This window comes from Mirounga angustirostris, unplaced genomic scaffold (genome assembly GCF_029215605.1).
Source record: "Mirounga angustirostris isolate CCGP_5_RB_7025 unplaced genomic scaffold, mMirAng1.0.hap1 SCAF_1, whole genome shotgun sequence".
Classification (NCBI taxonomy): Eukaryota; Metazoa; Chordata; class Mammalia; order Carnivora; family Phocidae; genus Mirounga; species Mirounga angustirostris.
In genome coordinates this window covers 174,918,862-174,945,629 of record NW_026991709.1, presented here as the reverse complement: position 1 = coordinate 174,945,629, position 26,768 = coordinate 174,918,862, and the positions used below count along the sequence as shown (strand labels likewise).

At 40.9% G+C, this 26,768-nt stretch overlaps 1 protein-coding gene across 2 annotated transcripts in view; it reads right to left on the bottom strand.

Annotated features, from left to right (window-relative positions):
- Window positions 1-19,117, bottom strand: part of CNTN3 (contactin 3) — a 339,295-nt gene extending 320,178 nt beyond the window's left edge. For both annotated transcript variants that reach the window (XM_045863787.2, XM_064593591.1), the window contains exon 1: window positions 18,979-19,117. The gene's annotated coding sequence lies outside the window, so the exon portion shown is untranslated. The remainder of the gene's footprint in view (window positions 1-18,978) is intronic.
- Window positions 19,118-26,768: the final 7,651 nt, after the last annotated feature.

Sequence of the window (26,768 nt, the reverse complement as noted above, 5' to 3'; positions counted from 1 at the left end):
GACATTCAGACGGCAATGGTAGACAGCGACTGGCTATCTGGGACCCAGCACAGGAAGACTCCAGAGCTGACAATACATAATCAGGGCACAGGAGTGAAGAGGATGGACTCTCTAATGGAAGAAAGTCAGGGGTTTGGGGAGAGAGGCAGTAAAGAGCTGAAGCTCAGAAAACATCTACAATCGAGCAAGGGAAGAAGGATAAAAATCAGTCACACAGAGCAGCCGTCGGAGATCCAAAAGTTCAGTGGTAGGAAAGTCCAAAGAGGTAAAGTGAGGGCAAGGAGGAGTGGCAAACCGCACTAGAGCTTAAAACAACAAGGTCGGCCTTGCCAGAAAGAAGGTGCTTATGACCTCAGGAATGCCACTTGCAAGTGGTGAGAGCAGAAGGCAATCAAAACCAGACGGGCAGGTGCAGGCCACCTGTTCTAGAAGCTTAGTGGTGTAAGGAAAAGCAACGGAGAAAAAAACTTCAGGTCACTGATTACTGATTTCCAGAGAGACTACCAAAAGATAGGCTGATTGACACAGACAGGGATTTTACTCTACAACTGAGAATCGGGGGAAAACACATCCACTCCAAAATATTACTGGTAAAAAGAAAAACAAAATGAAATGTGTATCTTTTACCTATACATCTATCTATCTATCTACCTATCTATCTATTGATTGTATCCAGTGATTCTTACTTTAAAAAAGTTAAAGTGACACAAATATTTTCTCTAAGCCTTCAGCCTTCGGGATGTGGTCATCCTATATGCCTTGGCTATGAGGCTTCTGGGCCTTGTTTTCCTGAAGGAAAATGAGGGTAAAGAATAGGTTGTTACTAGGATTTTCCTTCCCAACTAATGACTATGGGTCACATCCAACTGAAGACTGATCTCTAGTATTCTTAGTAAACTTGTTTTTTAAGGAGCTTAGAGCAAAACTCTGGATTTACATGTCTCACTGATCATAAATTCTCTCTAGAAAATCTCTTTTTTGGTAAGGTTGCAAAAAATATGTGCAGTTTACTAAAGCAACAATTGTTACCTTTAATTACTTCATAAAACTAGCAGCAATTGAATAGCTAGTAAGTTTTAAAGCACAGACAGAGCTTTAAAATAATTTTAGCTTCCTAAAACATAAACAAATCAGGAAAGAGGCTCAATATTTTAACATTTATTATTAGGTGTTGAGTTTTAGGTTTTGACTTTTGATTTTTCTTTCGAAGATGTCACAAATTCTGACTAGCAAATTAACTGAGTTTTATAGTTTGGCAAATTTGTTTTCACTTTAGAACAATTCATGACAAGAAGTCTAAAATGCATTGTGGCTAATTAATGGCTTTTGGGAGGCTGATATACATAATACATGAGCTTTCTGATGGTTTCACCTCAGATCCTACTGACTCATCTCTCTCTAAAATTTCAACACATGTAAGTGGTTGAAAGAATAGAAATTCCATTTTCTCTTCTTTCATAACAACTTTGGTGCAAAGGTGATTTGCTAGTGAACATCAAAGAACAAGGGATAGACATGGAAGATGGAAGGAACATCACATGTGACTTTAAAATGTCCAAAAACATACTAGTCTAGAATTCCTAACGATGTTATAAAGTCTAATGTTCACAGGAAGGGAAAATATTTTCATTAATGCTAAGAAAATACCAGTATTCCTATTTAGAAGAATAATTACAACTACCAAAAATTGAGTGTCTCTGTGCCAGCAATTGTGTTATTTTTAATTCTGACAAGTTGACTTTACAGATGAGGAAAATGAAGCCCGGTCAGTTTAACTTCCCAAGGCTCTCTTTATATATATATATATACACACACATTAGTGAGCAGGTGGAAGCTATTTAAGAACCTTACCTTTGCCCTGTTCCCTGCTGGAACTGTTCTAAAAATAGGATCAACCATTAGCTGTTATGTCTATTATTTTAGCATCTGCTAAGAGGAAGCCCACCTTGACAGTAAGAGATATGTCACTGACTTAAAACTTACACAGAGAAGAAATATCAAATATGTATTTCTTCACTCTCCCAACACCAAGCCACAGTACAATGGAGTAACTTGGAACAGAGTGACTGACAATTCATTCTCTCCAAAGGTGGGGGAGAGATGGCACTTTGTATAGTGGACACAGAGGGGATAAAAGACCCAGAGAACATGGGAGAGAAGAAATTCAACTCCAAAGGGAATGTTTTATTCTCCTAGCTACAAGCTCAGTGACAGATGAAGATGGGAAGTACGGGCAGATTCTCAATAGGCTGTAGGCACACAGTCTGTTTTAACTTCTCGTGCACCCGATGTGACAGTTTGCTAGTGGGCAATTCCGTCAGTCCTTGCACTTATATTAAACACAATGTACCATAGTTAGATATTCCAAACAGTGTTTCCTATCTGATAAAAGTATCAAATAATGTATACAAAAACAAAATAAAGAAACAAAAACATAATGGATTGCCAACATTGAAATCAATGGATCCCATTCCCTGAGCAAATCAAGTTAGTATAAAATAAAAGTGCAACTGACTTGAGTACCTAGGGTCCTTCCAGTTGCAAGTGGTGTAATTCTGTCATTGGAGAATATTACTGTATAAGAAGCCAAGTTCCAGTGTCTTCAACATGGCATCAATATGTTGATAAGAACAATAAATGGGGCGCCTGGGTGGCTCAGTTGGTTAAGCGACTGCCTTCGGCTCAGGTCATGATCCTGGAGTCCCGGGATCGAGTCCCGCATCGGGCTCCCTGCTCGGCAGGGAGTCTGCTTCTCCCTCTCCCACTCCCCGTTTTTGTTCCCTCTCTCGCTGTGTCTTTCTCTGTCAAATAAATAAATAAAATCTTTAAAAAAAAAAAGAACAATAAATGACCTGGGGTTAATCGTTTTCCCTTCAAGGGAAGTATAACCAAGTATCCCCTGGAATTCAGGTCCCCACCCCCAATTCTCCTAAACACACTGGCAGAAGTTAGGCAATCTAAAACACTCCATCCATTCATTTACCCAGAATTCTAGGGCAGCAAAGTAATGAGAGGAGGAGGGGCTCCATTCACTCAGACAGTTCAGAGGTCTGATATAAGGAATCTGTCGATATACATTGACTATACACAAGATTCACGAAATCAGACTTATTCTGGGTTTGGTCCTGAACCAGAAAATCCCTCTTTACAACCATTTCAGAAGAGTTTATCATTATCCTTGCAATAATGATTTCATTAGATATATAAACCTCTCCACATGATTTAATGCTGCATGTGAAAATTCTCTATACTCTAAGCAAAAATCTTTCCTAAGCAAACATCTTTCTAGAACGATATTGCATCAAGCAGATTATTATATTTTTTAATGAATAAGGAGTAACCCAGACTTTGTTCCTCCTAACTACTGAGCTGTGGCTTTGTGAAATGGAATTTACAATCACTAAAGAGAAAACAGCCCCAAATCCCACAACTCCTTTCACTTAATTATTCATGACATTGATCAGCACATTTATTTTTAAAAACAGATAAAGTTAGAGCAGCACTCATAGAGGAAGAAAACTTCTTGCTATCTGGCACTAACTACTGTGGACTGCGGAGTTCCTTTTTCAGACATTTGTACTTTGCATGTGCAAAATATAATGTTAAAAGCCATCTCCCACAGGTGACACTTTTCGTCCTAATTCATTCATCAAGATCAGTTTCTGTTTATTGTTCATAAGCATAAAAATTAGATAACTCTAGCAATACTAAAAGTAATAAAATATTAAAAACTAGACTTTCTACTTCCCATACCAACTAAGGATATCTTGGAAACTTCCAGAAGAAAATTTAGAAGCTACAAAGGTAGCTTCCTTGGAGTGGAAGATGTCTGTGAAGACGGCAGCCAATGCTGCCATGCTGCTTCTCCCCATCAATAAGTAAAGCCTGTTTCCCCTTTGCTCATTCCTGGAGTGGCCCTGTGACACGCTTTGCCCAACAGAAAGTAGTAGAGGTGATGCTCTGCCAGTCTCAGGCTTAGACCTTAGGAGGCCTTACAGCTTCCACTTTTACTCTTTTGTAATGTAACAGAAAGAAAAGCAAGCAAGCCCAGACTACTGAAATGATGATGACACGTTAAGAGAGGGCAACCCATCCAGGTCCTAGGATTTCCAGCTACCCCAATGAGGTGGCAGACTTCTGAGTGAAAGCACCTTGGATCCTCCAGCCTACTCAAGCCATCCCAGCCAACACCACATGGATTAAAGCTGTGCAGTCCCGGAAGTGCCCTACTTGTATTTCCAACCCACTCACACACAACTGTAAACCATGACTGTTTCACACCGTTAAATGTTGGGGCGGTATCACCCAGCAATAAATAACCAATAAATACATTTATAATTGAATTCAATGCCATGTGATCCCCATAGTTACACCACTTCCTTAATATAGTAAGCAACTCATATTAATTCTATAAAAGAATCAATGAACAAATACTTCCTGAGGCATTTACTAAGCATAAGACACAGAGATAAAAATTAATAATAGCAATACCACCTGCTTAATGGGAGCTTAAGTATGATTATTTGTTCATTAAATATGTATGGAATGCTTACAAAGATGCAGGTGGTGTGCCAGGCACAACTGACCAGCACTCAGAGAAACTGTACAACCTAGAGGGGTATGTAGGCAAGCCAAAGACAATTATAATATAGTATAATAACTGCTATCATAACAAAGAGTTAAAATCTAGGTGTGGAGATTTTTAAAAATCGAGAAATAACAATGTTGAGGCAATATGATACACATCATAAGAAAAGTAGCTGCACTGCTCATTTGTTGTAAGCATTAAATGGAGTGGTTAGCATAGCACTTAGCACATAATTAATCCACATTAAATGGTGCTGAAAAATCTAAACTATACAAAGAGTTACAAGAATTCAAACAGGGAAAGATCACGAGTGGTTTGTAGGCTACTTGTGGTCTTTATCTAATTGGTTCAATATTTTTGAGAGCCTACTCTCTGTAAGGCACTGGGGTACAGGGTTAGCCAAGAAAGACAAGTTTCCTGCCCTCAAACTACTCAATCTGGAGAACAGTAAATAAGGATGATAACAGGTACAGAAAAGTAGAGCAAAAATTGTCATCTGTTCAGGAAGTGTCACTTACTGGGCAACTTGTAAGATGAGCAGGAGTCAGCCAGGCAATGGCTGCTGGGTGAGTGCATCTATATGAATGTATGTGTGTGGTGGGGTGGGGTTATGGGGAAGTGTACTCAGCCAGCGATCACACCACATGCAAAGACTCGTCCATCACTGCTAGAATGAGAGAACCCAGGTAAGAGTTCCCCACAATAAGGCCAGAAGGGCAGTCGGGGTAAAATCATGGAGGCCCTATGAGCCCTGTCAAATAATCTGGACTTTATCCTAACACTAACTGAAATTCTTTAAGGTCTGAAACAGGGCTTCATATTACATTTCATTTTACACACTGGTTGCAGTATGGAAATAGGATGAAAATAATCAAGAATGGATAGCAGAGACAGGAAACCAGACTGATGCTTTGGTAATAATTGAGAACAATGCTGATGGTGGTCTAGATGAAGTTACTGGAACTAAAGGTGGAGAGAACTGAGCAGTTTCAATGCATATCTCAGATGCAGGAAAGACAAGACTTGCATGCTATTCCATATGAGCTTCAAAAGAAGAGGTCAAAAAGAAATGCCAAGTTAATGGTTTGAGCAATTGCTTTGATGCTGAGGTTGTTTTCGGTGGTGGGAAAAGGTGGAGAACACTGGCACCAATAAAATCTTGGCAAGGATGTTCATGAAGTCAGCTCTGTATGTGTTGCAGCCAAAGGCTCTGAGAGATCCAAGTAGAAGTGGTATTATTGATCAACACAGATCAGGTTATGCTGCAGTAACCAACAACATGAACATCTCCATGGTTAGTGACAATAAAGTGTATCCTGTGCTTATGTTTGATATTTACTGCAGGTCAACAGACAGTTCTGCTCATGGCAGTCACTCAGGTCCCAGGCTCCAGGAAACTCCATCTTTACATGGGATTCTATGGCCTCAGAAGCAGAGAAGAACAGAAGGAACCATGTACTGGCTCCCAAAGCCCCTGCAGGAAGTGACTAAATGTGAAATGTTCACATTTCACTGGCCAAAGCAAGTTACCCAATCAAGCCTGTCATCATCAATAGCATGCGAAAGAATCACCCTCCCCCAAGGAAGGGTGAATGATTCTCAAGTCTATGAACAGCAATAAATCAAACAATAAGATAAATAGGTTTAGATCTTTGGATAAAGCTAACTAGAGCTAAAGAGAGACAAAAGAGAAAGGTTACGTTGAACTTTAAAAAAGATGTGTATGATTTTGACAGAAGTAAAGAAAATCATTAGGAGGATTCCGGGTATTAATGTGGGGCACTGGTAAGGAAAACACCTATGATAGACAGTTTTTGTTAGTTTCTGTGTTCCTCTTTTATAGTAAAGAGCAAAAGAGAAAAAAAAAAAATGAATGATGCACATGAAGGAGAAGGAAAAGGAGCCAACCAAAGACTCCATGACCTAAAAAGCTGAGGACGGCCAGCTTTGGAAATAGGGGAAGGGGGAGGGTTAAGCTAATGGGGAAGCTGAAAGAGGTCCTGAGAAGTGAACTCAATTTCAGTCCTAGAGATGAGATCCCACATAGAGAGAGAAAAGTGAGTCCACTTGGGGTCTGAGAAGAGTAAAAGAGTTCACTCACAATCATTATGGAGGATAGGGCAAGAGTTCCCATTTCCAGTTATATAAATTCTTGTAAGTGGAGGCTGTTCCAGAGTGAAAAATGCACTATTTGCAGACACGGGAAATATGGATTCCATTTCTGGTTAGGTCATTAACCTGTGTTTGACCTGAGGCATTCTATGAATCTTTTTGGCCTCATTGGCAAAATGTATTCTAAGATGCTATGCTTGTAAGAATGTTTGCGCAAAACATAAAAGCTCTTTAGACAGATTTTTACCTAGATCCATCCTCTCCCCAGTCTCCTATTACTTTAGATTCACAACAGGGCATGGCATCAGATCTGCCTCTATGCCCTAATAGTATCCTACACTCTGCCTAAATCAGAGTCTTCCATACCACAACTTACAGATCACCAAGTATCCCCTTAAACACACTCTCATCTACAAGCATGGAAATGACTCACTGGTTCAAAAACCTGCCAGTCCAACTTTTACTAAGCAAACAGACTGAGCTCTGACTTCCAGCCCTTCATACCTTGAGGATTCAGCTCATCCTAGATGCATATGAATGAAGCCTTCCCTAATCATTCTTCTTGACAGTTCTACCAGTTTCCTTTCATTCTTCCCAGCTCTCCTGTCTTTTGGCATATACTATATCTCCATTATTCTAAATATATATATAAAATATATATAAACAACAGGCAGGAAAACTATTCATTTTTTTAAGGGCCTGACCTTATGTTGCTTATTTATTATGACAAATTTATACAGGACCAATATTCCAACTTTACAGATGAAGAAAATGAGGCTTAGGAGAATCAACTAATGTGCTCAACATCACCAACTATTAAGTGGCAGAAGTATGTCTAGATTAAGGAGAGAAATACACTTTACCACTAGGCAAAACTTCCTATATTTTTCACTAGATTTCCAAATACATAGGAGTTCTTCCAATTGGACTATACATTCTCTGAGAGCTTTCATTATATTTTCCAACTTTGTGTATTACTGAGCTTCACACAGGACTCCTTCACTTAGGCAGCAATTAGAGAGTTATAATTCATTCACAGGCAATAAAGTGACATTTTACATTTCCTGTTTTTAATTTGAAATGCAACTAAAATCTAGAGGGCATTTACAATGCTTAATGGATATGAGGTTTAGTGGTATGGCAGATTGCATTATTGACCCAAATTCTTCACCTTTCCTGTATCTGTGCCCTTGGCCATGTGACTTCACAATTCCTGCCATTAAGGGGTAGAGGATAGCTCCCCACCCTTGACTTTGAGTTTGGCCATGTTCTCATTATAGCGAACAGAATACAGCATTAAGTGACAATATTCCAATTGTGGCCAAGATCTTGTATGGTTCCATTTGTCCTTCTGTACCTATGTAATTGGCATGAGAATAATTTCTACCAGGGAATTTCTCCTTCAACCTATACCTCAGAATTAGATGTATAAATATCTGAGCCAGTCAGACCTGAAGCTTAGGCAAAGAAACCCAGCCAGGCCCAGCCAAGATCTGCCAACTCCCAGCTGACCCATAAAAATATAAGCAAGCCCATAACATATCAACATATGATAGGACCTAGCAGAAGCTCTAATGTGTCAGTAATAGTTTGGGTCAACTTTTTGTACTTCCGCCGTAAGATGTAGAGACTATAATAAAATCTTAGACTTTCAGCCTTATTTCATAATTAGATAAAATTTAGGGGTATAGTTCCTGTGGACAGGTGGAGTATAACAGGTGTACATGTGACTAAAAGTGTACTTTATGTGTAGAAGACTAAGAGAGGTAGATTATGGTAGATTATATTACTATTTGTAAACACCCACTTATCCTCTCCCTCCTTTATTGGCCCTGCTCTGACTTCTGGCCAATGAAATGTGAAAACAACCTGACATATGACCAGTCCTAGCCAACGCTGTAAATATAACTTTATAGTTCAAGTAAGCCTCTTGGGTTTCTGCTCTTGGCTGTGAAAATGTGTCCCAAATCAGGGCCTTTCTTAACCTGGGCTCCCTAGAAACAAAGGTTTACTGAAGAATGCTCTTGCAAGAAAATGCTATGGGGAAGTATAAAAAGGCATGAACATGGGGCGCCTGGGTGGCTCAGTCAGCTGAGCATCCGACTCTTGATTTCGGCTCAGGTCATGGTCTCAGGGTTTTGAGATTGAGCCCTGCATCAAGCTCTGTGCTGAGCATGGAGCCTGCTTCAGATTCTCTCTCTCCCTCTGCCTCCCCACCTTCTCTCTTTCTCTCTCTCTCTCAAAAAAAAAAAAAAAAAAGAAAAGAAAAGAAAGAAAAAAGCATGAACCAGCAAAGGAGAAGCCTGAAACTTAAAGTATTGCAACTGAGACCTCGGTTGGTCTTAGGGGCTTTCTGCAGCTGGGATGGCCTTCAGAGTTCTCCTAAATTAAGGCAAAGGGACCAGGTTTTTGTGCCCAGGCATCAGCCAGTCATTGGCACAGACACCAGCCAAGAGGAGGCATAATCTTGCCTGGGACAGCTCCCTCTGAAAAGGGAAGCTCCCCAGTGAGGGATGAACCTGTGAGCCATCAGCAGCTGATATACCAAGAGACATGGGTAGGTATATAAAGCCCTAAATTGGCAGACCTGGATGGAGCTCCACAATACATACTATATTAGCTGTACCTTCACCCTGGAGCCCAGAATGAAAAGCCACATGGCTGGAGCAGGCACACTGTCAATCAAGAGCATGGAAGAGAACCATGCTGGCTCACCTCTGACCCATAGCTTTCGGGTAACGCGGGTGAGTAATATTTGTCTTTAAAAGCCAATGAAATCTGAAAATTTCACTGGCTTCTTACCAAAGTAAAACTGACTGACACATTTATAAAACAACAAAAGAGGTAAGACCTCACATTTTTAAAGTATTTTCTTACATTTTTTAATGTGTTTTTTTTTTAAAGATTTATTTTTTTATTTTAGAGAGAGAGAGCACGAGTGGGAAGGGCAGAGGAAGAGTGAGAGAGAAATCTCCAGCCGACTCTGCACTGAGGGCAGAGCCTGAAGTGGGGCTTGCAATCCCACTACCCTGAGATCACAACCTGACCCGAAACAAAGAGTCGGACACTTAACCAAATGCGCCACTCAGCTGCCCCAAATTATAAAACATATAAATTATAATTATAAAACATATACGTGTGTTGCTGCTGCATAAACTACCCTAAAATTTAATAATTTAAACACAGTTTATTTGCTGATGATTCTGAATTTGACCAGAGTTCAGCTTGACGGTTTATTTGCTAGTTTTGCCTGATGTCACTCATGTAAGTCAATCATCCAATGGCTTAACTGGGACTGCTGGCCTTCCATGACTGACTACCAGTTCTGGCTATTGGCTCATACTGGTTGTAGGCTCTGTCTTTAGGTGGCCTCTCAATCTCTAAAAAGCAGGCTCTGTCTTTAGGTGGCCTCTCAATCTCTAAAAAGCAGGCTCTGTCTTTAGGTGGCCTCTCAATCTCTAAAAAGCAGGCCTGAACTTCTTTACGTGGAGGTTTCAAGGCAGGAAGAGAACAAGAACATAAGCTCCCATCGCCTTAAGGCTTAGGCTCAAAATTCCCAGTAACACCACTTTGGCTACTTTTTATTGCTCAAATTCAAAAGGCCAGCCCAGATTCAAGGGGGAGGAAAAGAGATTCCTAAAGAGGAGAGCAAGTCCCTATCATGCAAAGTGCCAAGAAAGATATTGTTGCAGCCAGCTTTGCAAACAGTCTCCCACAGGGCTGAGGTGTGCTTTATCTTTTTCTAAAGGTATTTTTCTCTGAAGATCAAACAAATATATGTGATCTTTTCAATTAGAGACAATTGAAAACATTTACCCACTAGGGGTCAGTACAGAAAGGTCAATTCAAAACTATGAAGTGAAAACAAGAAGAAAACAAAGGAAAGGAAAAAGAAGGGGAAAGAGAAGATGAGAAGGAAGAGGAGGAAGGATTGGACTAACTCTAAAACACGTGGCATATTCATCCAATATACAATCCAAAATTCCTCCCTTTCGTTTGATTTTATTCTCTTCTGCTTGAATGCTTACAAAACATTTGTACTTCTTACCTTCTGAATTTTATGAGTTGGATTTAATTCTATTCCTTACTCCAGCCTAGGTCTTGGGTGGTGTGTGGCCAAAGTGGGTCGGAAGAAGAAGAAAGGACATAATCAGATTATTAATAATCAAATGGAAGGAAAAAAAATGAAGATTCAGGAGAAACACCCTGTAAGTAATTTCTAGAAAAATGACAAAAGGTATTTCCAACCAAGTCATAATGCAAAACCATTTACAGCAGCAGCCAATTATGGCACTATTAGATTAAAAAGAGAAATGTCTATGTTCTAGAATTTCCCATTATATGGAAATACGCCCTTCACTTACAAGCATCTTCACAGAATATGTGGTTTGTGTCAAATAAAACAAAACCCATATATTGAGACCCTTCTGTTTTTTTTAAAAACTAATACTGCCCCTGAGTGCCACAGAATCAATTCCACCGGGGGAATTCTTGTTTAATATTGGTGAAATAATCCAATAAATTAGTACTAAATATAAACATGTATATCTTTCCATTGCACATGAGAAAAATGTTATTTAATGGCATGAGAAAGTGAGAAAGAGAGAAAATCTTTGACCTACAAGCTTCAAATTTCAAAATTATACAGCTGATGATGCACACAGTTCTTGGTTGGTTTTTCTTAGCAAAATAAAAGAACTTTTAGCAAAGCTTCGCTAAGAATAATTGACAAACTGCGTAACATATATAAATGTAAACATTTTTGTAGGCAAAGGGAATGGGAAGGGGTATGAGCGGGGTTGTCTGCTGTGGCACAAACCCGAATTTGGTACAAACGGGCCTTATCTGTATTCCAGAGCCTTCAGAATATTCACTGGAATTGGTAACGACTAGTAATCAGCAACTTTTCCACTGCTTTATATTCACAGAAGCGGCCAGCCCAAGTGAGTAGCAGCCATCAGATTAGATCACTAGCTATATTGTTCGGGTTGATTTTAATTGCCTGGAAAGGGTCATTACCATCTTCCGCAATACGTTATTTTAAAGAGTGACTGTTCCTATGTGAGAACAAAAATGGACCATGAGTCTGTTAGTGTTAGGAAGTGCAAGGAACTATTCAGTAAGATCTTGGCCCTGGTGGCATAAAAATCCTGTCCAAGGCTGATTACACTGACAAACACACACACTCACCTGCAGAACTTTTTAAAACTAATATGGAAAGTCAACACAGATTCCCAAACCGATGACCATAGAGAACCACCCAAATGTCACATCCTGCTTTATAAAATGCCAAGACTTCTGTTTCCATAGCAACTTTTACATATAGGCAACTCCAAGGTGAATGAGTTCCTGATATTTAAGAGCAACAAGATAAACATTTGCATGGGAAAAGGTCTATGAAAGTAGAGTATTTGAAATCTGGAGGACACTTACAAAATTATTACATCAGTATATGTTTAATATGGAAACTGCAGCCATCAGGATATTTGTTCTTTAAATTAAAATCCTAGATACATGATTCTATACATGGGATAAAACTGCGTAGAGCTATACACACACTCATGTACTCAGGTTTAAAAAATATAGTGATAATTATAAATAAGGTCTGTTGTCTTGTTAACAGTAATGCACCAATGTCAATTTCCTGGTTCTGATATTACACTACAGCTAATATGCAGTATCACCACAGGAGGAAGCTGAGTGAAGGATGTACAGACCTCTTTGTGCTATGTTTGCAACTTCCTATGAGTGTAATCACTTTAAAATAAAATATTTAGGGGCAACTGGGTGGCTCAGTAGGTTAAGCATCTGCTTTCAGCTTGGCTCATGATCTTGGGGTCCTGGGATGGAGCCCTGAGTTGGACTCCCTGCTCAGCCAAGTCTGCTTCTCCCTCTCTCTCTTCCCCTCCTCCCTGCTCATGCATGTGCGCTCGCTCTCTCTCTCTCTCTCTCTCTCAAATAAATAATTTTTAAAAAATGGGGCACCTGGGTGGCTCAATCAGTTAAGTGTCTGCCTTCAGTTCAGGTCATGATTCCAGGGTCCTGGGATGGAGCCCCACATCAAGCCCCCCAACTGAGCCAGGAGTTGGGCTCCCTGCTAATGTTACTCCCTCTCCTTTTGCCCCTCCCCCCACTCATGCTCCCTCTCCAGCTCTGCTCTCTATCAAATAAATAAAATCTTTAAAAAAAAAAATCTTTAAAAAAATAAATAAAACAAAAAGATTAAAAATGTAAGTTACCAGTTCTCATCCCCACAAATAACTCAGAAAGTCCTGTAAGGACCAAGGAATTTCTGTTATTTCAACAGAACAGTTAATGTTTCTAAAAGATCATAAATTGGGAAGCAGTGAAAAGGAAATGGGCTATTTTCTGAGGTATAATGGGGGCTTTCTATCGAAGGATAATTGGTGAGACTGTTTAATGCCCACAAGGCATCCCCCATCCTGTTTATAACTATGTAGCTATTTATTGTTTAGGAAGATGATCTTTTGATTTGTTGTGAAGCATTTAGTTGTTTCTTTCATATTCAGTGTTTTACTCTAATAAATAATGGATTTTGCAAATTCCAAATTATCCCTACACTAAAATAAGCCACTTACATCAAGGACCAGCCATAAGTACTGACTACCTAAGCTTATGCCCCCTCTAGGGCATATGTTTGTCACAGAATTTTCTAAACTCCGACCATATCAAGATATCCACCTATTGTTAATTAATGAGTTGTCACCCAGAAACCGTGCAAAATACAATAAAATCTTCAAATTTTACACTCAAACATTTTAAGTCCAATAAAAAGAAGCCCTAATACAACTATAGTAGAACTGCATGTGAACGAAACAGATCAGATCATCCTCCTTTCATTCCGCAAATACTCACCAAACTCCTAATATGCTGTGCCATTCCACCCACAGACTATCAGGAAAGACAGATACTAAACGACCATACAATATCAATTAAATTCTAATCCATTCTCCCTCTAAAGAAAAAATTTTAAGACACAGTTGGGATCAGAAAGTATGGAGCTCAAACCTAGTCTGGAGGACACTAAAGGCTTCCCAGAGGACTAGATCAGTGGGGATCACCCAGACAAATGGTAGGATTAGAATTACAGAGCTTTCCTGGCACAAATAACAGTGAATTGAGGGTGGATATGAGTTGAGATGTGAATAAGGGGCTTGGAGTGGAAGCCATGGGTGCAGGAACCTTGAAGCCAAAGCTTGAGTTTTCCAGAAAGTTTTAAAAAGCTACTATAAACTGTAACTTCAAGTATGGGTAAGAAATAAAGGAAAGAAGTCTCATGCAGACAGGCTGCACCGGTGGCATTTTTTCTCTAGGCAATGGGTGTCCAACGATACAAGGTTTCTGGCTCCTGGATGAATACCACAGAGTGTGTCAGAAAGACTGGAGTACGAAAGGCAGTGGGGCGGAAGATGGTTTCTTAATCTGCTGCGTTGAGGTAAGAAGTATAAAGGGTGTAAAATGCTTGAAACCTGGGCTGGTGCATAATCACACAAATGAATGTTCTTGTATTTTTAATCAGTTGACTGGATGCAGGGACAAAAGAAGAGGATGGTGCCAAAGACTCCTGGTGCCACATGCCTTGAGGACCACAATGAGAATAAATGAAAGAAGAGATCACCTTAAGCTTAACCCAGCTTGGGAGGAAAAACAATGAATCCCACTTTGACACAATGGGTTTAAAGTAACAGATAACCAAGAGATCAAAGAGATGATGGGCGAGGTGACAGAAAGAACACTCTGTGAAAAGTCAGCTGCAGACCTCTGCTGAATATGAGCACTACTGACAAGATCTTTGGTCACGGGGGTGCTCCAGCCACATGTTGTGAATTCAGCACCCTCCAAAAGCAAAGTTCTCGTGCGTTTATCAAACTCCACTGTGAGCCAGATACTATGATAGGAGCTGCTTTGCAATAGCGAGTAAAACAGATGTGGTAACTGCTTATAAGATGCTTATGGAATAGAACACAAAGAATCAGATAAGGAAATAGTTCCAAATTATGATAAGTGCTTTGGGGGATATAAAAAGAAACTGGCAGAGGGACCCTAATTAAAAGGAGGGAAATTAGAGAGCTCTCTTTTAGTAAACGATATTTAAATTGTGACCAAAGGGATGAGCAGTAGTCAAAAATCTACATCTGTGTGTGTGTGTGTGTGTGTGTGTTTGGGGGTAAAGACCAGAACGTGGACTACTAGGCAAAGGGATAAAATAGACCCTAAAGTCAGAAAGAGGTCAACAAAACTGCAGACAATGAAGCCTATGAAGTTTGTGTTCCCAAAAGCATGGCATGAGATGATGTTGGAGGGACAGGTAGTGTTTAAATCCTACATGGCTTCGTAGATATTTAAGAGTTCCGAATGCAACAGAAAATTATTTAAGTGCTTTGAGGAGAGGAGTATTAATTTAACTTACATTTAAGAAAAAGAACTGCCCTGACTGCAGTGCAGAGAATGACCTGGGGGAGGAAGCAAGAAAGGAGGCAGAGAAACCAGTGTAGTTAGTTATCCCCCAGGAGAAGACAGTGACTTGGAATAGGACAATGTGAGTGGAGATGGACAGAAGTGGACAAATTTGAGAAATATTAGAATCAAAACACACAACAGATCTGAGTGGTACTAGTTCCCTAGAATAAGAGTATTTGAAGTACTGAAATGGTCCCAAGAATTCTTTGTCCCAAAGACAGCATAGGGACAGGCCCATGTATCAGCAGTATAATCAAAGTGGTTTTTGAATTACAGATTTCATCCCTTAATATTTGAAAGGCAATCAAAGTCAAGCAACTAGGAAAAACAAATGGGACAAATTTGTTCTCCTGTTTCAGAACACAGAAAATTTACAATCTGAGTTATAAAGGCACCTAAAAGAGCGCTATGGAATTGCTGTAACATATACAATCTATTACTTAGAATGCCAATATGTCTGCAATAAGCAATATGCATACTTTCTGAATTATTTTATCCTACTTAATAAAATAGTCATTTTTTTCTCACTTTTTGCAAGGCAGCTTCTTGCACAGTAAAGATTCTACGAATATTTACATTCCAAGTAGCAGAGCTGTTTGAGATGCTATAAAGTTCTGCCAGCACTTCTATTACAAACCCTTATTTCTTGTTTATAACATGTACATAAAAAGGGGAGAAATAAAAATGTACTATGGATTGAAACTTGGCATACAAAGTTTCAACTACAGAGTGGATTTCTCCTGTAGCAAATTTTCAAAAGAAATGTCCCACTAGCATTAAAGAGGGCATGTACTGAATGGAGCACTGGGTGTTATACACAAACATCATGGAACACTACATCAAAAACTAATGATGTAATGTATGGTGATTAACATAACAGTAAAATAAAATTTTAAAAAATGCCCCACTATATCTACTGGATAAATGGTGGGGGAGGTGGTGCAAACCAAAAAACCGCTTTGTATAGTTGATTTGTTCCTGAAATTTTTACACAAATTAGATCTGAGACTGATATCTGTTATCCCCTAATTTCAAAGAAATTTTCTATCTTCAGCTATTCTGTGGCCAGCCCAACACTCAATTATTGCCAAGCATCTTTGCAAAAAGAATAGTATCTAAGGCAGTAGTATCAAGCGTAAGAAAGGACATAGCCTACCAGCATTAAATGGCTAATAAATACATTTTAAAACCATCGGGACACCTCCGAAATGCTCACCTTCAAAGAGACAAACTTCCCTAAGATAAAAAGCTTAAAAGTGAACCAGTGGTGGTGAATGAATCAGAGATGGCAAGCAAACATGCACAGCATCAATTAATCCTCCTGCCATCGGAATATCTCCCATAGAGAGTTAACATTATTTTTTCTGCTAACGCCTTACTAACTGATGATTGGAAAACACAGAACACTGAACCAGCACCATGCACAACATAGTGATATATAGATCTGGCAGTTTTAAAGGGGCAATTATAGCTATGTATCATTTCAGCACAAAACATATCAAGAGTTAATGAGAACTTCAAGTTGCACACAAATTACGCAGTAAAAACAAAACTAGAAGATGTGTGCTGAATTTGTGAGGAGTTAGGAACTTATAAAAGAGAAAGACATATTTTGCTAGCAGAGCGAAGAGGCTATTAGTTTGTAATAACTAGGCATATATGAAATGTGACAGTGACAAAACTGAACATAAATCAACAATGGAAAGGCTACAGCTTGCTGTCTATAGCTAATCTTTGCTCCAGCTGAAACTGCTCAGCACTTTGGTCCTATTAAATGTTTGGCTGCCATTTTAGGGAACAACTGGACTATCTGGTTGTGTTGTGAAGGATGCTTAAAAGTTAGAGTTTTGGAGAAAGGACTTAATGCCTTCATGTCTTCAGGCTAACATTACTGATGTCCAGACAGTGCCCAGAACATGGGGCTGAATGTTATTGTCTGAGGCAGCCACTGCCTGAATCTATTACCCTGCAAATCAATTAGCCACTCCAGGTGTGTTATCCCACCTTCAGACAGGAGGGCCACACATATGCATCAGCCTCACCATTTACCCTAAATAAAAATGTGTAGCAATTTGCTCTATTTCCTTGGTGGATACTGTCCCTTTGGAGGGTCCTCAAACTATATGTTGACTCTCAACTGACTTCAAGTAAGCATTCAAAGACCCTTAATGCCTGAACCCACTATTTTTATAATTTGCAAGCAAACATATTTCCATTAGCAAGGCTGAACCCTATCAGATGTCTTCTATGAACCACATTTACAAGAACCTGTCCCATTGCAGCCAGTGACTGGCATATATTAGGCATTTTTGTAAATGTTGCTCAAATGGGTACGAGTAGTAACCTACAGACAACCTCCTCCCTCGTATCACACCCCACAAAGGGTTAAAACCACAACCTGAGATGCCAGGTCATTGCAGCCAAAGTCGTGTTACTGTTAGTAAACACAACTAGCAAAGGAAAAGTAACACATTTGACTTTGGTATTGAGACATAATAGTTCTTTCAAAGGCAAATTACTCCTTTTCAATCACTGAAGGGCTCTGACTCATTGTTCTGATTAATTCCTGTTTTTAATCTATTTACAGATCCGGATTCTTTTTCAGCTAGTGTGATATTCATCTCTGGGGGGGTAAACGGAAACCACAGCTTGTAGAGAGAGGCCTCCTACCTTAAAAAAACAAATATTCTTGCTTAATCATTTTTAAATTATTTCTGGATTTACCTACTCACCATATGAGCTGGGGTTTCTGACCTCCCTCCTAAACATCACTCATCTCCCCTCTCTCCGTGTTGCTTTCTCTATCTAGCTGTTTCCCCACATCATGGTTTGAGGTGAACAAATTGGCCACCCCTTTCCCATAGCTGTCTGTCCCCCTCCCTTTGGCTCAAACCAGAGATTGACTCTCTTCACCACAGCGAGTATTGTTTATTATTAAATCATTCCTCTGGGCACATCTCCTTGTTGTAAATCAATAAGCAAATGCAATACAGAGGACACACGGATTGGCGAGTCGTGCGGAGCTTTGCACAAGCACAGCCCATAAGCCGTTCGTTCATTTCAATCAACCAGAAAAAAATTTCTAATGGTGCTGTGACTTGGGGTACCCCGTTGGCACTTCCTGGTTTTCCGTTCCTGATATTCTGATACCTGCTTGGTTAGCTTTGCAGGGCTCCTTAGAAAAGGGAAAAGCAGCCAAGACCAGGTCCGAGCTCAAGAAACCCGGACTATAGCCCATTCCAGAGAAAATCTGGCAAATAATCTCAGCAGAAGATCCTGTCCAAGGCTGCAGATTTGAAAGTGGAAAGAGGAAAGAGAATGCAGCTTGGAAAACTTGATCCCTAATCGAAGAATCCTCCGCCCTGGTTTCCTCGGAGCTAGGGACCAGGGAGGGGTTTCTGGCAAAAAGCTATCACAATCCTCCCGCCCCCTGCACTATGAACCTAGGATTCATCTTCAGCACTCCTGCGGTTCGCAACTTTCTTTCTTTCTTTTTTCCAACTTCACTAGCCAAATCCGCTGCGCTAAGGGCTAGCCAGAGGGACCCACCTCGCGTTTCCCCACGCTGAAGGTGGGGATGAAGTCTGGAAACCAATCCTCGCCCAAGAAGGAAAAAACATCTCCCCAAAGCAAATCTGCTGCGAGACGCACCTTTTATTCTCGGCCCGTCGGGTGCACATCCCCGCAAACAAACTTTAGGGCTAGGAGCCTTGGAGCCACTGCGTAAAGTTTGCCCGGGCAGGGGGCGCATCGCGGTGCCCCGGGCCGGCGGGAAGAGCCGGGCATCCCTGACTCACCTGGTCCCTGCAGCTCACAAGGAGCCCGCTCTGCCGGCCCGCCCGCCGGCCGCCGTTTCTCGGCGCCTGGGGGGCCGCCGTGCGCGCCCGCGCGAGCCGCAGCCGCAGCGCTCCGGTCCGCACCGTTCCCGGCCGAGCCCGCGGCGCCCGCCCGCCTGCCCGCCGCCGCCGCCGCCGCCGCCACCGCCGCTGCTGCCGCACGCCAGGCCGCTGTGGCTGCTGCCGGCGCCGAGCGAGCGCTGCCTGCGCCTCCGCCGCCCAGGCTCCGGCTCCGGCTCGGGCGCGGGCACTGGAGGGAGGGGAGAAGGGCGGGAGGCAGGGGCGGGGAGCGCAGCGGAGCAGCCAACGGAGTCCCGCGCCTCGCGCCGGCTGCGCCCCCCGCGCCTCCGCGCCGGCCGGGAGCCCGCGCCGCCCTGCGCTCTGCCGCGTGCGCCCACGTGCGTCCGGCCTCCGCAGGGACTTGGGCAGCGGCGCGGGATGGGGCGGCGGCCAGCGTGTCACCGCTTGGTGGCCTCGTGTGCGCACAGCTGGGGCCAGGGGAGCACGGGGTTAAAGGTAGGAATTCCACTTCTAGGAAAGCCTCCTGCAGCTGCGCTCCCACAAGTGCGCAAAGGTTGCCAGTTTCATATTAAAGCGCATAATTATTAAACGTTCGCTATGTACCAGGTAGTGGACTGAGCAATTGAAGGGAATTAGTTCATGGCGTCCCCAGAGCAACCCTGAATCTATTATTATTCCCTGACTTAATGATGAGGAAATTAATTTGCCTAAGGCCTCAATGAGTCAGTTATAAGAATAATCACAATTGTATTCTGACAAGGACCCTGGGAGGTACGTCTTATTTTATTTGCCTATGTACATGCAGGCAGTGGTTGGTTGGAGAACCTGGAGGTTGAGTGAAAGCCTGTTGAAGTCCTAAGCCCTTGCTTTGAACAGCTAGGCTGGACTTACTTCCAGTACCTGTGCAAAGCTTGTTCAGTCAGCTTTACACGTAGTTGAAAAACAATTGGAAACAACCTACCTGTCCATCATTAAGAGAGTGTCTAATTAAACTAGTGGAATGCATTGGACTATAATGCAGCACCTATAGAGAGGGAGGTACATTTATTACCAGTGGCATGAAATGACCTTCAGGAAGTATTGTTAGGGGAAAAGTTAGTTGAGGAAAGATATTTACAGTTTTTGTGCTTATATGCACGTCTATATATGCATATTTATGCATTCACAGTTTCTAGAAGGATGTCCTAGGATACTGTTAACAATACTCCTTGTAAGACTGTAACTGGGGCCGAATCTTAAAATTCTTTGACATTGTTTTAAGAAGTTACCATAAGTTTACTTTCCCTTTATGGTAAAAACAAAAATCCAGTCATGTTTGTTTAATTAGGTTTAATAAGTTCACAGCCCTGTCTTCTCTTTTCTCCCTGTGATTCCTCCTGTCAGGGACAAAATTCATCATCAAGGGCAGCACCCTGGGAAAAGGAGACCTGAGAGGGGGTTTAAGGGAAATAGCTATTTTGACTGCTCTTTCTCATTCTTGCTCATTTCCCCCCAAATAAGTACCCCTCCCTAGTCCCCTGCAATTCAGAATAGAATTTGAATTGTTGGGAAAAATCTCAGTAAGCAGGTTTAAAAGACAAGACGCAAGCCCAGGTCCTGAAGGTGCCATGGCAGTGCTCCCGCCATTCTGACTGGTAGGAAGGAACTGTGTCAAAGCCTTGAGCAAAGCAGAGGTCGCCCCAGAACTACTTGAGCAGTGATGCTGTCTCTCCCCATGAGCACACGGCAGGGACCTGGGATGCACTGGGTAATTTTCTCTGATGTTGGTCACTTTTGTCCAATCTCTCCCTTTAGCAGGAAACCTTTCTTCCCTGTAAGAGTAATAGCTGGATTACCAACAACAACAATAAAGGCTAGCTTTATTTATGTTTGAAAAGGGGGGAGGCAAGGATAGATGGAACATGCTACTATCAATAAAATAATGTGGTTTTTCCCATCAGAATTAAATTGCAGTAAATTTGGGCTCCTTAAAGTCTCTCTGCTTAGGAAAAGAAAAAAAAAAATAGAACAGGTATGGAAAGGTTGTTTATGGCCTTTTCAGTTGTTATTGGTTACTGTAAATAATTTTTTGCTTGCAATCTGGGAACATGTTGCCAAACCCCCTGAGTGTGACAAAATGTTTTATTGAGTAGAACTGGTGTATTCTGGAAGGAACTGAGAAAATTTTACATGCAAATTATGCTCATGCCTGGCACCTAGCAGGTGGAATTACTGCCATGCCCACATCCATCAAAAGAAGTGCTTCTTCTCTTAATATTTTCAAGTTGATGTCTCATAATGCATTTCCCTTCTAATACATACATATATACCCCGTCTAGTGGGAAAGGAAAGAGCATTTTCATCAAGGAGGGAGAGCTGGCCCCAGGCAGCAAAATGACAGGGGAAAGACAAGAAAGAAGCTTCCTACATTCGAGAAAAATCTAAACCTGAACCCTTCACCACCCTCTCCAAATACTTAGTCATTTCCAAACTCAGATTACATTGCCTGTGCTGGTGAAAACCGATTAGTACTGGAAAGGGATTTAATGGACTTTCTAATCTATGGTTATGGCAGAAGGTGGGGGAGGGTCATCTTAAATTTGTAGGAGTGATGATGAACATTTAGTGTGAACCAGAGTTTCATAGGCAGAACAGGTAAGAGGTGTATAAATATATGTATTTAGAGAGATATGCATCATTTTATTTCCTCCCTCTGCTCAAAATGTAAAACATAATGTGAGTCAACTGAAAACCTGATATTTACCAAAAGTTGATACACAAGAGCAGGTTTAAATAAAATTCCCATCCAATTTCTGGGCCGGAAGCCCAGGAAATTAAAAAAAAAAAAATTAAAGGCGCATGTGGGTCTTCTCAGTGTGAATGCCGGATGGAGTTTTTATTGAATTTGGCCTCAACTGATTGTACATTATAAGCAATTTTGCAGTTAAGTTTCAGCAGCCATTTAGATGGCAAATCCTTTTTTTAGGGTATTATAACTAAGAATAATAACTTCCTTTTTATATGGCACCTTTTATATCAAAGCACTTTAAAGTGTGAGATCATCTTCCCATTATTAATATACCTCATCTGTGTTGGAATATAGAAGCTATTTCATGCCACTGACACCACATAACACTTATTTGTTTGCCTGTTTATTGTGTAGCAAAAGGAAATGAAGGAAAATATCTGCTAAACCCACCGCCTGACATTCTTAGGTAAAAGTATAAATTGGGATGTAGCCAAGTTACTAAAACATACCTATTTCTATAAAAAGAAGTGTGGTGTCTTTTGGTTTCCATAGGTGGAAAGAGAGGTCCTGTGGACATTGCCATGTTATCGTTCCAAAGTTCTAGCTCCTATCTAGATGTAAAGGTCATATTGCTGAGTATACAGAACTGTCATCTCTAGTACTGGGACGGGGGTGCTGCTGTGGGTTCTTTGGGTCAAACTAAAAGTAATAATACATTGTCAGAATCCAAGCTGGAGTAAAAAATAAGATGGCTACAATAACTGGATAATATAGTCATAAATCTTTTCATGAAACTTTCACCTTAAATATCTGATTGTCTAGTGAGTATCCTTATTCAAGCAAGTTCTCCACTTTTCTGGTGAGAGGGTCAAACTGAGGGATTCTGGAAACTTGAATGCATATAAAATGCTTAGCACTGTGCCTGGGACTTAGCTCTGAATACTAATCAAATATAACGAATTCAGGTGCCTACTCATTTGTTTTCTCCGCTGAAGTTTGCCAAACTTCTGTCTACAGTGGCTCTGCTGTCATTCTCTCTCCTTCACATAACATATCCCTATGTGACATTTTTTTTTTTTACATCTGTTTTGTATTGCCAGAATCCCTCACTAGAATGAAAGCTTCACGAAAGTAGGGACTTTGTTTTGTTTACTGCTGCAGTCACAGCCCCCAGCACGTACCTGACATACACATGATAGGTGTACCATAAATCTTTAATGATTAAAAGAGCTTCCAGTGTGCCCAGCACTGTATTAATTGTTTGTACTCAGTACTTTGCAACCCTCACAACAACCCCATGAGGTGCCTACTGTTTCACCACCTTTTTACAGAGGAAGGCACTAGGACAGAAAAGTGAAGCCATATATTTGGAAGCTCTCCCTTCAAAGATTACACGAGGTGTAAGTAGCAGGGCTTGGCTTTGAATCCAGGGGTTTAATGCCAGCTTCTGCCCTCTGTACATCCCTGTAGGTTAAAGTGGATTTTGTTGCCCATCTAGTCCAGCACTTCTAAAACTTTAATAATGCCCGCTACCGGGGATCTGATTAAAATGCAGATTCTGATTGAGCAGATCTGGGGTAAGGCCCAAAACTGTGCATCTCTCCCAAGCTTTTTGGAAGATGCCCATGCTGCTGGTCCATAGTCCAGACTCTCAAGAGCTAGGATATGGTCCATATCTTTCAATACTAACATATAAGCCAGCTGGCACATTCCAAACTTTAGGGATATAAATTAATGGAAGTTAAAAACAGTATTGGAATTAATTGTGAAATCATAGAATTCAACTTAGACATATTACTTCTAGGTTTACAGTGACTGGTCCGGAGGACAAGCTCAATAAATATGAATTTCTTGGAAGAACCAGAGGTACATAAAGATGATGTAACTATCCCCAGTTCGTAGACAGTAGAGCTGAGAAAACCTCACAGCTGTTCTCTCTTTTTTTTTTTTTAAGATTTTATTTATTTATTTGATAGAGAGAGACGCAGCAAGAGAGGGAACACAAGCAGGGGGAGTGGGAGAGGGAGAGGCAGGCTTCCCGTGGAGCAGGGAGCCCGATGCGGGGCTTGATCCCAGGACCCTGGGATCATGACCTGAGCCTAAGGCAGACGCTTAACAATTGAGCCACCCAGGCACTCCATAGCTGTCCTCTTTTTGATCAGAAAGCTCTGGCTCCTCTCAATCAGTTTCTTAAAGGTAGATTTCATGGAAATTTGGAATGGCAACAGAATGACAAGGTTAAGAGAGTTGGTAAAGAGGGTGTGCACAAATATAACTAGCAGTTAACACTTTGGCAGGGATGAGGTTGTTGCAAAATGAAGAAATGAGGCCATTGAAGTTCACAGCTCTTAAATTGAAACACTACTACATAGCACCCTAAAGATTACTACATATACAGACCCTCCCCCCAATGTATGTGACTATACACAAGAAGTGTAGGTTTCCAATTTAGTAACTTTATATGTGTTCTTTTTTTTTTTTTTGCCCAAATATAAATGAGAGCAACACTGTCTTCCCCATTTAAGTATGATCATATTTTTAAAAAGAAATTATTGAAAATATGAACTTTGTACAAAGTGATTTGCCTTTCGTTATTTCATTATTTTTGCTTTTTACTAGGGGTTTCAATAATTATTTTATCAGTCTATCTAAAATGCTTTCCCCAAGACTGCCAACATTTCTTGGAATAAAGATGAAGATTTTTTTCATATGCTAAAATATAGAAAATAATCTGTATATACTTATATTTTAATTCTGTTCACATTACTATGATACTAATTTTTTGAGAGTAGTGAATTTACTGACATTAAAAGTGGGCTTCTACTCTATGGGTATCTTTGAAATGCTTTATATATCTAAAAACATCTTTGTTGATATCTTGAGATAAAGGCATTTTCTAAACTTGAGGCAAAAGAAAGTTCTTCATAGAGGAGTGTGAGAATGAAAAACAGAAAGTGTGTCTTTATGAATAAAGGATGGCTAGTATTTTTAAGTGTATTTGTATGAAGTGTAAGAATGAAATTATGATTCTTTCAGTTGCTTCTAGCTGCTATAACAAATTACCGTGGACTGTGTGGCTTAAACAACAAACATTTGTTCTTCACACTTCTGGAGACTTGGAGTCTGAGGTCAGGGTGCCAGCATCTTGGATTGTGGTGAAGGTATTCTTCCTGGCTTACAGATGTCATCTTCTTGTTGTATTTTGACAGGTCAGAGAGCAGAAAGAGAGAGAGACAGAGAGAGCACAGGAGAGCAAGCAGGCCCTCTGGTCTCTTCCTATAAGGGCATTAATCCCTAGAGTCATGAGGGCTCCACCCTGACCTAAGCACTGCTCAAAGCCTCCACCCCTCAATACCATCTCATTGAGGGTTAGGATTTCAACATACGACATCTGTGGCAGGACACAAGCATTCAGTCCATAACAACAATATGAGGTAGGTTGAGATAAACTACTGTGCTAGATAGAAAACATTGTATAGCCAACCAAGAGGCAAGCAAGAAGTTTATGATGATTTAGTTGCTATCATCAGATCCTTATGAGCCTACAGAGTAGTGTGAAATAGTATTTGACAACATTTCTAGGCATCTATATCAAATGAGTTTTTCAGGCTCTGCAAAAGGAAACAAAAAAAGTAGTTTTATATTTCAACCAGTTTGCCCCTTTGCAGTGCCTTTTCTTTACTAACTTGGTGTGGCGTTAATAAGAGTAACCATAGGTATAAAACAACACGTAGTGAGTGATCAATTCTGTCACCATTGTAGATATCTCACCATGGCTACTTGTCCATATTTGCTAATCGCTGAGACTGTATCATCGGGAAAGAGTAATTTCCATACCTAGTCACAACTAGCCAAACACAGTGAACCCTTTTCTTCCTCCACAAGTGGAAGAGCTGCTGATGTCTAAGGTTTTAATGACGGCCTTGGGACCACTCACATGACCCAACATACCGCATACATGAAAATGTTCATGAAAAGAACATGCGTCAAGTGGTAAGTTTCTAAAATTCTTTTTGATTACGTGCCACTCATTTTGGTCATCTACTTTTGATATTTTTTTCATTTTTCTCAAAATGATTAAAGGAAAAGAGATTTTTCTCATCGAAACACATACTTCATTATGCTAAAATATCCTTTTGAGAAACTAATAACCAGAATTCTTTAGCCTAGTGGTTTTGAAACTTTTGCTGCACATCTGAATCAGTTGCGGGGCGGCTTTAAAAATCTAGATGCCCTGGCTGTACCTCATACTCTTTAGCTTGGAATCTCTGGGGTATAGTACCCAGACATCGGTATTTTTTTTTTCACTGCCCTTGTGATTCAGCTGGTCCACAACGTTTGAGAAGCATCGTGGGTTAAGTTTTGCCGCCCCCAAAAAGCTTTGTTGAAGTTGTTCCCCAACACCCCCATCTGTGTGAACAGGACCTTATTTGGACATAGGGTCTTTGCAGATGTAGTTAAATTAAGATGAGGTCTTAGTGGATTAGGGTCAGCCCTAATCCAGTGACTGGTGTGCTTTTATAAGGAGGGGAATTTGGATACAGACAGACACATAGAGAGAGGGGGATGCCACGTGAAGATATAGAGACAGACAGACACAGAGGGAAGGTGACCATGTGGAGATGGAGGTATCATGCAGGGGCCAGCCAGAAAGCACCGAGGATTTCCAGATACCACCAGAAGTGAGAAGAGCATCATGGAACAGACCCTGCCTCTGAGCTACCAAGAAGGAACTGCCCCTGCTGATACCTTGATTTTGGACTTCTGGCTTCCTGAACTGTGAGCAAATGTTTCTGTTGTTTAAGCTACTGAGTTTGTAGTGACTTGTTACAGCAGCCCTAGCAGACAAATACAGCACTTAGTCAATCCAAGGACAAGGCTGGCTTGCAGCATGTGATTCTTCCTTTTATCTCCTTTAGTCTTCGAGTTGAATTGGTGGGTGGATTCTAAATTAATGGCCATTTTCACTGACTATGCCAGAGTAAATACGCTTCCTCCTTTT